Raw genomic sequence first — 12,734 nt, forward strand, 5'->3', positions numbered from 1 at the left:
TCTGGATTGAACATTGAATTCAATAATGTCAGAGCATGACTGGCCTTATTTTGTTTTATTATATTTTAACTATTTACCTGCCTTAAACTTTGTTTTTCACGTTTGTGCTTTTGGACAGAGCTGTTCATTATTCTGTCATTAACACTCTCTCTGGACTAATGCTTTGTCTTTCACCATATCTTTAGCACTCTCTTTGCCTTTGTCCGATGACATATTTGTCATTTAATCTCTTCTGCCCTATCACACACCTTCCCTTTGGCTCTCCCCTGCCCACTCCCCTCCCCCCACCCCTGCTTCACTTGCTTAAAATCTATTAAATTTCTAATCTTTGTCAGTTCTGATGAAAGGTCATAGACCTGAAACGTTAACTCTGCTTCTCTGTCCACAGATGCTGCCTGACGGGCTCTGTATTTCCAGCACTTTCTGTTTTTGGTTCAGATTTCCAGCATCCGCAGTGTTTTGCTTTTATTCAGCCCCTCAAGCCTGTTCAGCCATACGATTAGATCATTGGCTGATTTTTATCTTTACTCTATTTACCTACCTTGGTGCTCTAGCAAAAATCTGCCCAGCTCAATTTTGAACTTTTTAACTGACCGAGCCTCCACAGCTATTTGGGAGAGAGAGTTCCAGATCTCAGTATTTGTTACAGAGATGAAATATAATAGCACTTTTTCATTAACCAGAGTATGATAGACCACATTTGTGATGCTGTGAGATACACAGCATTTGTAATTTCAATTCTGTGATGTCTTTTACATTAAATTGAAATCCTACTTCCTACTATAGGCGGTGTAATTTATTTTTGATGTCCTCCATTTTTTCGGTTGGGATTTTCAAGTTACTATAACTAGGCACCATTACTTGGCTTTGTCGTCTGTACCATTCTGAATGACACTGAAAACCAGTTATTGTCCATATGTCTGATTGTTAAATACACTGAAACAGTAACATCACATTAATATCCTAAGGAAAAAGTGAAGTAATTTGTACGACCATAAAAATGTAATCTCCCTCCTACATCCCAGAAACTGCTGTTTCTCCAGAGCCAATAGTCATTATTGCCCTTTGACCTTTCCACCCATACACCAGAATATTGAAAATCTGTTAACATATTGCATATTGGATTGAAATTTGCTTTGAAACCTATTTGTTACAGTTAATCCTTCTCATTGTTTTTTTTCTCCCTACGTTAAATTTTAATTTTAACCATTCTTTGGCTGTACTTCATACTCTGAATTACTAATTAGCGGTAACCAACTCCCATTTAAGTTCCTGAACAATGCCAGTCCCTCCTTCCTCCATACATTCTTAAGCCCTCAGATCAAGGAATCTTTCTGGATCAGCAACAATTACCACCAGCTATTATCTTGAGTAGTCTGCATTGAATATAAATGCCCTCTCCTCATGCAGTTTTTCACATCTGATGGCTTTTCCTTTTAACTGTTCCTTGGTATATTCAAGGTCATCATTAAGTCCCAATCAATTTGCTTTTTTTGTGAGTTTGAAGCAGTGCTGTGCAGTCAACTGTGACTACCTTTGCTTTTTGCAATGTTTTAGCCAAAGATTAACCTTCTTACATTTATTCGGATTCAGTAATGTGTTAAGGGCAGATCTCCTCGGATATAAGATAATCAGAGGGTTAGATAGGGTGGATAGTGAGAGTCTTTTTCCTCGGATGGTGATGGCAAACACGAGGGGACATAGCTTTAAGTTGAGGGGTGATAGATATAGGACAGATGTCAGAGGTAGTTTCTTTACTCAGAGAGTAGTAGGGGCGTGGAACGCCCTGCCTGCAACAGTAATAGACTCGCCAACTTTAAGGGCATTTAAGTGGTCATTGGATAGACATATGGATGAAAATGGAATAGTGTAGGTCAGATGGTTTCACAGGTCGGCGCAACATCAAGGGCCGAAGGGCCTGTACTGCGCTGTAATGTTCCATGTTCTATGTCCTATGTGTAACCTTATGGTCCTTTGAATCCGGGTGCAGCCTATTGCTTGAAATGTTTATCTTTCCCTTAGAAAAATTCCAAGAAGATGTGTCAAGTATTAGCACCACTCCTCTGCAATCCCCATCATTTCTGCTGAGTAGCTCATATATACCAATATTAAAGGATATAAATGGGGGAATTTTTCAAGTTTTGTGCTCCTGAGAAGGAGCCTTGCCCACTGGGAGTGAATATTGGAAAGCTCACAATCCATGATTTTACCATCTGTTAAATTTAATGGACAGAAAATTATGGGCAGCACATGATTGAATTTCCATTACATGCTTTCATCTGGTTAGGCTCTCTATTGGGGAGGTGAACTTATAAAGTTAACCCCAAGAATTTCACAATACAGATTCTAGGATGGTTTGCTTTGTGCAACATGTGCATCACAGACATATATGTGCTTTTCCTAAATGGGTTTATAATTTTGCCATACATAATGTACTCAGAAAACTTTCCCCCTTTATTAATGCTCATTAAATGGAAATATTGCTGACAGTTACCGTTGGGTAATCGTTGATATTTGGATAACACAATGGATTATAACATTGTCCGTTTAGCCCCAAACTACCAGTAAAAAGCCTGTCTCTCTCTTCCTCTAGTAAGGGTATTACATAAAATGAACATTACGCTGAAAAGGGTGAGGGTGAAAAGACAGTCTAGATTTAATTATTTTACATAGGGGGTGGTGAATGTGTAGAATGAACTGCTCAGTGAGGAAATGGGAACTGATTGGAGCCACAAATTCAGGAGTGAGTTGAATAAATAAACCTGGAGAAACATTAAGATAGAGGACATGAGATGGTCCATGGGATGTAATATTTCCTAGACAGAGGGACTGTTCAGATGGGCTCAGTGGTCTTTTATATTTCTATCGGTTGCTATGTTCTTCTGTTCAGGCAATCCCAATCCAATTCCAAGTGAGGATGGATCCACTGTACAAAATAGTAGAGAACACAACCAGGGGCAGGACTAGTTTGCACTGGCTTTTTTCGGTACAATTTGCCTGATATCGGCCAAACCAGCACAAAAGATTGCAGACTTTTAAGACTAATTTAGTCCAGTGCAAATTGAGTTACCACAATCATTTTCACTAGTTTAAAAAGATCATGTGTAAAACCACAAAAATTGCTATGTCCCCAATTACTCACTGTTTCCACTCATCACACCTGTTTGTGGGCCTTTGAGGTGACTCTAAAAACTAAGCTTTTATTTTACAGTGCAAAGGCATGATTTAAAAACTTTTAATTTATTTTTAATTTGCTAAGAAACTGACTACAGTACACCAATGTAAATAATAAGTGCTTCTGTATTTTTTAAAGTCATTTTTAGTTATTTAAAATCAGGTTACTCACAGGTGGTTGATTAGACACCGATTAAAAATACTATTTTTGTGATAAACCCATTTCCAGCTGTATTAATAAAACTGTGGCAGGTTATCCCTCTTAAATACATCAAGGAATATTTTTAATGCAAATTTAAATAACAATATTTCAAAATGCTGCCTGATGCCATTAGTTAGAAACAAAGAAAATAGGAGCGGGTATAGTTCATTTGGCCCTTTGAGCCTGCTCTGCCATTCAAAAAAGATCATGGCTGGTTGTCTAATTCAGTACCCCGTTCCCGCTTTCTCCCCATATCTTTTGAACACGGCAGATTTTAAGTTCTGCAATATGCAAATAAGTTTGAGCAAAAACGTGAAAAAAATGTTCAAGAAAATATTGGTCAGAGGTTACAATAATGATTGATATCTTCTAGTCACTCTCTGTTATCTTGATCTTACAGTGGCTTTCCGCCCCCGTGGAAAATACCAGCTAAAGTATCTGCTCCCAGCCGAACGCAGAGCAGCAGTACGAACATTCTAAACCCTTTATAACATTCAAGGTTATGGAGAAATTCAACAGACTATATACTCCATTCAACAATTAGACATTGCAAGACATTATTTGGCCAACTGTGCTTCATAAACCTATATATATAGGAAGCTGATAATTGGTTATCTGACTATCAGTGCCCTGAGGATTCGCTAACTGAGACACTGAGCTGAAGAAAACAATTCTGATGAAAGGTCACTGACCTGAAATGTTAATTCGGCTTCTCTTTTCACAGATACTGCCTGATCTGCTAAGTATTTCCAGCATCTGCTGTTTTTATAATTGAAGAAAACAATGAACTGGTTTGTACTTTTAGAGTTATCAGCATTACCACAGATTGCAGCAAATATTCCCATGGCATCCGATTATTGGTTGCTAAATAATAAATGTATATATCACATATCAAAATAATAGTTACATTTATAAATCAGATTACAAATGTATTCATTACAAAGTGATAGTGTACATACACCATGTACTGAAATAAACAGCACATATATGAATGAAATATATATCATATGCTGAGATTGTACGTATGCTATCTGGTGAAATACTAGCTCGTGATCAGCTAATCTGACTGTACAGCACACCCTCAGTACTGTACTGTACTGTCAGTCTTGATTACGTGCTTAGATCCTGGACTGGGGTTGAATCTAGATCTTTCTAGCTCATGGGCAAGAGCTCCACCACTGAGCCAAGCTGATAATGCATCTGAACATTAAACTGAAACTGCACTATGGAACGTTAGCATCACATGGCAGAGTGGGATTTCACCCCACACATAGGGCTGGATTTTGTTCTCCCTCAGGCATCAGGTTCCATGGTGGACGGGGAGGGGGTGGGGGGCTGCCTGAAGATGCCTCTGGGAGGGCCACCATGCATCCCACGATGGGAGGGCTCGGCCTGATATTACTGGCAGCGAGGCCTCCTGGTGGACCCCAACCCCCACTGCCACTCGGCAACTGAACCCCAATTTGAATATTTAAATAAATTAAAATGAATAAATTAATGAAACTCACGTCGCCACCTGATGTCCTGTGGCACTCCCGTGCCTTTGGATCCCCGTCCGGGGAAATGAGGCACCACACTGGTGGGGAGGGGAGGGAGGTAAGTTCATCAGTGTGGGAGGAGTGAGGGCTGGGGGGGTACGGGGTCAAAGTAATGCCAGGGGTGTAGGGGTGGTGGGAATAGTTGGAATTGAAAGTTTGTGCAGTTTTGGGGGGGGAAGGTCAGGTGCTAAAGGTAAGTGTTTTGGGGGGGAAGGCAAATAATTAATTTATTTGTTATGAGGTGGGGGACGGGACAGGGGCTAAAGAATGTATTTATTTGTATTCACTTTACCTTTAAATACTTAAACTTCCTGGTCGGGCTGACCTGGTCGCCTTTAAAAATGGCATCAGCACCTGCTGATGCCATTGCTGGGGATGGACAACCCGCCCCTTCCACTTGATTGGCGGGGACGACCCACCTCGGCTATATAAAATGAGCTGCCGCATAACATTGGTGGCGGGCACTTAAGATTTAGTCCATAATTTGTATGACCTTTGCCTAATCTCCTCTGAACTTCAATTACAGTTTTTACATATACCACCACCTACTGGTCACTTGAAGTAAGTGTATCAACAATAAACATGTTTATAGGAAATCTGTCCTCACTGTTAACAGACACTAGCCCATTTAAAATACATCAGTAACATGAATTTAGCAGACAAAAGAATTTCATATCAATGTAATTATCAATATGCTAACATTCAAAGAGTCCAGTTCAAGGCAAATCATAGAACAATACAAAGAGAGAACAAAGAACAAAGAAAATTACAGCACAGGAACAGGCCCTTCGGCTCTTCAAGCCTGCGCCGATCCAGATCCTCTATCTAAACATGTCGCCTATTTTCTAAGGGTCTGTATCTCTTTGCTTCCTGCCCATTCATGTATCTGTCTAGATACATCTTAAAAGACGCTATCGTGCCCGCGTCTACCACCTCCGCTGGCAACGCGTTCCAGGCACCCACCACTCTCTGCGTAAAGAACTTTCCACGCATATCCCCCCTAAACTTTTCCCCTCTCACTTTGAACTCGTGACCCCTAGTAATTGAATCCCCGACTCTGGGAAAAAGCTTCTTGCTATCCACCTTGTCTATACCTCTCATGATTTTGTACACCTCAATCAGGTCCCCCCTCAACCTCCGTCTTTCTAATGAAAATAATCCTAATCTACTCAACCTCTCTTCATAGCTAGTGCCCTCCATACCAGGCAACATCCTGGTGAACCTCCTCTGCACCCTCTCCAAAGCATCTACATCCTTTTGGTAATGTGGCGACCAGAACTGCACGCAGTATTCCAAATGTGGCTGAACCAAAGTCTTATACAACTGTAACATGACCTGCCAACCCTTGTACTCAATACCCCGTCCGATGAAGGAAAGCATGCCGTATGCCTTCTTGACCACTCTATTGACCTGCGTTGCCACCTTCAGGGAACAATGGACCTGAACACCCAAATCTCTCTGTACATCAATTTTCCCCAGGACTTTTCCATTTACTGTATAGTTCACTCTTGAATTGGATCTTCCAAAATGCATCACCTCGCATTTGCCCTGATTGAGCTCCATCTGCCATTTCTCTGCCCAACTCTCCAATCTATCTATATTCTGCTGTATTCCCTGACAGTCCCCTTCACTATCTGCTACTCCACCAATCTTAGTGTCGTCTGCAAACTTGCTAATCAGACCACCTATACTTTCCTCCAAATCATTTATGTATATCACAAACAACAGTGGTCCCAGCACGGATCCCTGTGGAACACAACTGGTCACACGTCTCCATTTTGAGAAACTCCCTTCCACTGCTACTCTCTGTCTCCTGTTGCCCAGCCAGATCTTTATCCATCTAGCTAGTACACCCTGGACCCCATGCGACTTCACTTTCTCCATCAGCCTACCATGGGGAACCTTATCAAACACCTTACTGAAGTCCATGTATATGACATCTACAGCCCTTCCCTCATCAATCAACTTTGTCACTTCGTCACTTCCTCAAAGAATACGCCACAGAAGGAGGCCATTTGGCCCATCACATCCGTGTCGACTCTTTGAAAGAGCTATCCACTTAGTCCCAATCTTTTTTTTTATTTCCAAAATATACTTTATTCATAAAAATCTGTAAAAATTACATTGCCAAACAGTTTCCAAACAGCACCAAAAAATACAAACATTGCAAGGGAGATCAGTTTCCTTCAATACTGTCATGAGTTTCTTCCCAACCCTTCTGTTTCACAATTGTCATGTCAATTACAGTTTTACATTTACAGCAATTGAGAATATTAACGATACAGTTCGAGGGGTTTCCCATTGATCCAGCCCCTCAGTCCATCTTGGTGGGGGAACCTTACACTGTGGTCTTTCCCCATTGAGCCTTTGCTGCGGCTGCCCCAAGCTTTAGTGCGTCCCTCAGCACGTAGTCCTGGACCTTGGAATGTGCCAGTCTGCAACATTCGGTGGTGGACAACTCTTTGCGCTGGAAGACCAGCAAGTTTCGAGCAGACCAAAGGGCGTCTTTCACCGAATTGATAGTCCTCCAGCAGCAGTTGATGTTTGTCTCGGTGTGCGTCCCTGGGAACAGCCCGTAGAGCACAGACTCCTGTGTTACAGAGCTGCTTGGGATGAACCTTGCCAAAAACCACTGCATCTCTTTCCACACCTGCTTTGCAAAGGCACATTCCAGGAGGAGGTGGGCGACCGTCCCTTCCCCACCACAGCCAACGCGGGGGCACTGTGCGGAGGGGGCGAGACTTCGGGTGTGCCTGAAGGATCTGACGGGGAGCGCCCTTCTCACCACCAGCCAAGCTACGTCTTGGTGCTTGTTTGAAAGTTCTGGTGATGAGGCATTCCGCCAAATGACTTTGACGGTCTGCTCGGGGAACCATCCGACTGGATCCACCGTTTCCTTTTCCCGTAGGGCCTTGAGGACATTCCGTGCAGACCACTGCCTGATGGACCGGTGGTCAAAGGTGTTTTCCCGCAGAAACTGCTCCACGAAGGATAGGTGGTACGGCACCGCCCAACTGCATGGAGCGTTCCGCGGCAATGTGACCAGGCTCATCCTTCGCAACACCGGGGACAGATAGAACCTCAGCACGTAGTGACACTTGGAGTTTGCGTACTGGGGATCTACACACAGCTTGATGCAGCCGCACACGAAGGTGGTCATCAGGATGAGGGCCACGTTGGGTACATTTTTCCCGCCCTTGTCCAGAGATTTGAACATCGCGTCCCTCCGGACCCGGTCCATTTTAGATCCCCAGACGAAGCGGAAAATGGCTCGGGTGACTGCCACGGCGCAGGAGTGGGGTATGGGCCAGACCTGCGCCACGTAGAGCAACAACGTGAGCGCCTCGCACCTGATGACCAGGTTCTTACCCACCATGGAGAGAGATCGCTGCCCCCACATGCCCAACTTTTGTCGTACCTTGGCTACTCGCTCCTCCCATGTTTTGGTGCACGCCCCGGCCCTTCCGAACCATATCCCCAGCACCTTCAGGTAATCTGACCTGACGGTGAAGGGGACAAAGGATCGGTCAGCCCAGTTGCCAAAGAACGTGGCCTCGCTCTTGCCGTGGTTAACTTTGGCTCCCGAGGCCAGTTCGAACTGGTCGCAGATGCTCATCAGTCTGCGCACGGACAGCGGATCCGAGCAGAAGACGGCGACGTCATCCATGTACAGGGAGGTTTTGACCTGAGTGCCTCCGCTGCCTGGGATTGTCACCCCTCTTATGCTCGCATCCTTCCTAATAGACTCAGCAAAGGGTTCAATACAGCAAACAAACAAGACCGGGGAGAGAGGACAGCCCTGTCTGACTCCAGATTTGATCGGGAAACTTTCTGATTCCCACCCGTTGATTGAGACTGCGCTACTGATGTTTGTGTAGAGCAGTTTGATCCAATTGCAGATTCCCTCCCCAAACCCCATTTTGGAAAGCACGTCCATCATGTCGGTGTGCGATATCCTGTCAAAAGCCTTCTCCTGGTCCAGGCTGATGAGGCAGGTGTCCACCCTCCTGTCCAGTACGTAGGCGATCGTATCCCTGAGTAGCGCGAGACTATCAGAGATCTTCCTGCCGGGTACAGTACAGGTCTGATCGGGGTGAATCACCAACTCCAGAGCAGACTTGACTCGACTGGCTATGACTTTGGACAGAATCTTGTAGTCAACATTAAGCAGTGAGATGGGCCGCCAATTTCTGATTTCTGCCCTCTCCCCCTTCCGCTTGTAAATGACGGTGATGATGCCTTTCCTCATGGATTCTGACATGCTGCCGGCCAGGAGCATACTCTCGTATACTACCAGCAGGTCCGGGCCGACCCAGTCCCACAGGGCCGAGTACAACTCGACCGGTGTGCCGTCGCTCCCGGGAGTTTTACTCGTCTCGAAAGACTCGACGGCCTTTGTCAGCTCGTCCAGAGTTAGTGGCTTGTCCAGTCTCTCCCTCCTGCTGTCATCTAAGACCTCTGTGATAGATGACAGGAAGGACTGGGAGGCTCTGCTGTCTGTGGGCTTCGCATCATACAGCCCAGCATAAAAGGATTTGCTGATCCTTAGTATGTCGAACTGCGAAGACGTTACCGAGCCATCTTCTTCCTTCAGGCTGCTGATAACAGAGCTCTCTCTGTGTACCTTTTGGAAGAAGTAACGCGAGCACGTCTCATCCTGCTCGATGGAGCGGACTCTGGACCGGAAGATGATCTTGGAGGCCTCCTTGGCAAAGAGCGAGGCCTGCTGGCTCTTCACCTCTTGGAGGTCCTCCTTGACCTCGACCCCCATTGACTGCAACCGGAGTAGATTTTGCATAATTTTCTGGAGTCGGGGCAGTTCCCTCTGTCTCTCTCTCGCCTTCTGAACACCTTTGTGGATGAAGAACCTCTTGATGTTCTCCTTAATCGCTTCCCACCAGTGAAATGGAGATTCAAAGAGGGGTTTTACGGTCCTCCAACCTTTGTAATCCCTTTTGAGTTCCTCAACGTTCTCTGGGGTCAGCAGTGTCGCATTGAGCTTCCACGTCCCTCTGCCAACCCGCTGGTCGTCCTTTAAGTGACAGTCGGCCAGTAAGAGGCAGTGGTCGGGGAAGAACACCGGCTTGACGTCGGTGGATCCGACCGTGACAGCACGGGACACAAACAGGAAGTCAAGCCTGGAACGGGCAGACCCGTCCGATCTTGACCATGTGTATCTGCGCTGTGCTCCGTCTGCAGGTTTGCTGAAGACGTTGCGCAGTTTGGCATCTTTAACTGTTTCTATTAGGAATCTGGACGTAGCGTCCAGTTTGCTGTCGTCACTGCCGGATCGTCCAGCCGCATCGATGATGCAGTTGAAGTCACCGCCTAGGATGACCGGCCTGGACGTCGCCAGCAGCAGTGGGAGCTGCTGGAAGACGGTCAGCCGCTCGCTGCGTTGTACCGGGGCGTACACGTTGATCAACCGGAGCGGAGCGTTGTTGTACATTACGTCTGCTATGAGGAGGCGGCCGCCCACCACCTCCTTAACTTCGGAGATGGTGAAGTTACCTCCCCGCAGCAGAATACCCAGGCCGGAGGAACGGCAGTCATTACCCCCCGACCAGATCGATGGCCCGTGGGACCACCATCGCGACCACAGCCTGTAGGTGCTGAGGTGTGGTATTCCACACTCCTGCAGAAACAGTAGGTCAGCTTTGACCTTGGCAAGGTAATCCAAGGTTGAAACACATCGCGTAGTAGATTAAATGCTACGCACATTAATGGAAGCAATTCTTACACCCATTTTTTACTAAAAATTAGTTGTTGCTTCCCATACCATTTGTCCTCGCTAGTCCCAGTCCTTCGGGATGTTCCTGCATACCCATCGTGTGCGCAAGCAGTTTCACGTTGGTTGGGCTCAGAAACTCCTCCTGATTTTTCATGCAGGGTTTGTGCCGCTCGGGTGACATCGGGGGGGTCTTGTAGGCAGAGAGGATTGGGTTGTCCTCAGCTGCTTCCATCTGTTCCTCCTCGAAAACATCACAGCTCCCGGTCTCCCGGAGCTCAGGTGCGCCAGACGTGTCTTTGCTCCCGGTGTCCCGGAGCTGAGATGCGTTGGCCACGTCGTTACGTGTGGGGCATTGGGGTTGGGGCACGCCGGGCCCATCACAGCTTCCAGTGCCGGGGGGCTGGGATGCCTTATCATCCATCTCGGAGTTCTGCCGTCTCTTTTGAAGGGGCTGTCGTTCCAGCATTTCCCCGTCCAGTGAAGAGGAGTTGTTGCAGTCTAATTCAGAAGAGAGCCTCCTCTTGCCACTGGTTTGGGTGGTGGCTTTGGGATGTTTTTTCTTTGTGGTTTTCCTCTGGACCACTTGCCACTGACCTGTTTGTCCATCTGCTGCCTCCTCCTCCATTGATTCTGTCTGTGGAGGAGGGGTTTCCGGGCGCTGGGTAGGTGCTGGGTCGTTGGTTTCAGCTGCCTCCCCTTCCTTCTCAGGCTGAAGTTCCTCGCTGCAGAGAAGGTTGCTGGTCTCCTTTCGAACAGCGGACGCCTTCGTCGAACCTTCTCCCGGCCTTTCCTTGGACCTTGCCGCCTGAGCATAGCTGAGGCAACGTTTGGGGCAGGTCTTGTAGAGATGGCCTGCCGCACCGCACAAGTTGCAACACTTAGTCTGCTTACAGTCCTTGGTCTGATGGCCTTCCTCCTTGCAGTTCTTGCAAACAACCGTGCTGCAGTTGGCTGCCATGTGACCAGATTTGCCACAGGTGCGGCAAACTCTGGGCTGCCCAGCGTAGACCAAGAAGCCTCGACTTCCCCCGATAGCGAAGCTGGAGGGAGGGTGGATGATGGCTCCACTGGGATCTACCTTCAAGGTCACCTTGACCTGCCGCTTGCTGGTCCAGATCCCAAAGGGGTCTTTGACATCAGTGCTGCTGCCGGCCACCTCGACGTACCTGGCGAGAAAGGTGAGTCCAGCCACCACCGGAACATGGGGGTTGTAGAGGTGAATCGTCACCACCCGGTCCCGTTGTGACGGAAGCGTGAAGAGCAGCTCCGCTGTGAGGATCGACAGCGGCGCCCAGTCCCCTTTCTCCTTGAACGCCTTCAGGAACTTGATGCATCCCGCCACGTTCCGGAACGTCACGTCGAAGTATCCACTGCTGGGGAAATCCTGCAGGCAGAAGACGTCCGTCGCTTGAAATCCGCAGCAATCGAAGAGAATTTTCTTGATGAAGAAGGCGCGATCGACCGGTGCATCTCCTTCCTTGTCCTTCACGACCACCCGAACGGTGTTGCGCACTCCCTGGCCCAAAGCTCGAAAATTGGTTTTAGCCATTTTACTCAAAGCTTCCCCAGGATCAAAAGGCAATGATCATGGTCTCTTCTCAATCAAATAAGCACTGATAAGAACAGATACTACACTTGATCTTAGCCAAAAGGCCGAGAAGCCTTTTATTAGTCCCAATCACTGTCCCCATAGCCTGGTAATTTTATTCCCTTCAAATATTTATTCAATTCTTTTTTCAAAGTTACCATTGAATCCATCACCCTTTCAGGCAATGTGGTCCAGATCACAAGTTGCACAAAAAAAAAAATCCTCATATCACCTCTTGTTCTTCTGCCTAACATCTTAAATTTGCATCTTCTGTTTACTGACCCTTCTGCTACTGGCAACAATTTCTCCTTCTTCACTTGGTCAAACCATTCATGACTTTGAATAACTTAATCAAATCTTTTCTTAACCTTCTATGTTCCAAGGAGAACAACACCAGCTTCTCCAGTCTCACCACATAATGGAAGTCCCTCATCTCTAGTACTATTCAAGTAAATCTCTTCTGTACCGTTTTCTGAAGCCTTGACCTCCTTCCTAAAGTGT

General features: G+C 46.5%; 1 pseudogene; it reads right to left on the reverse strand.

Annotated features, from left to right (window-relative positions):
• Positions 1-12,201: 12,201 nt before the first annotated feature.
• On the reverse strand, positions 12,202-12,310 carry LOC137385056 (U2 spliceosomal RNA; annotated as a pseudogene).
• Between the last annotated feature and the right edge of the window lie 424 nt (positions 12,311-12,734).

The sequence above is a fragment of the Heterodontus francisci genome, chromosome 27, assembly GCF_036365525.1.
Source record: "Heterodontus francisci isolate sHetFra1 chromosome 27, sHetFra1.hap1, whole genome shotgun sequence".
NCBI classification, from domain to species: domain Eukaryota; kingdom Metazoa; phylum Chordata; class Chondrichthyes; order Heterodontiformes; family Heterodontidae; genus Heterodontus; species Heterodontus francisci.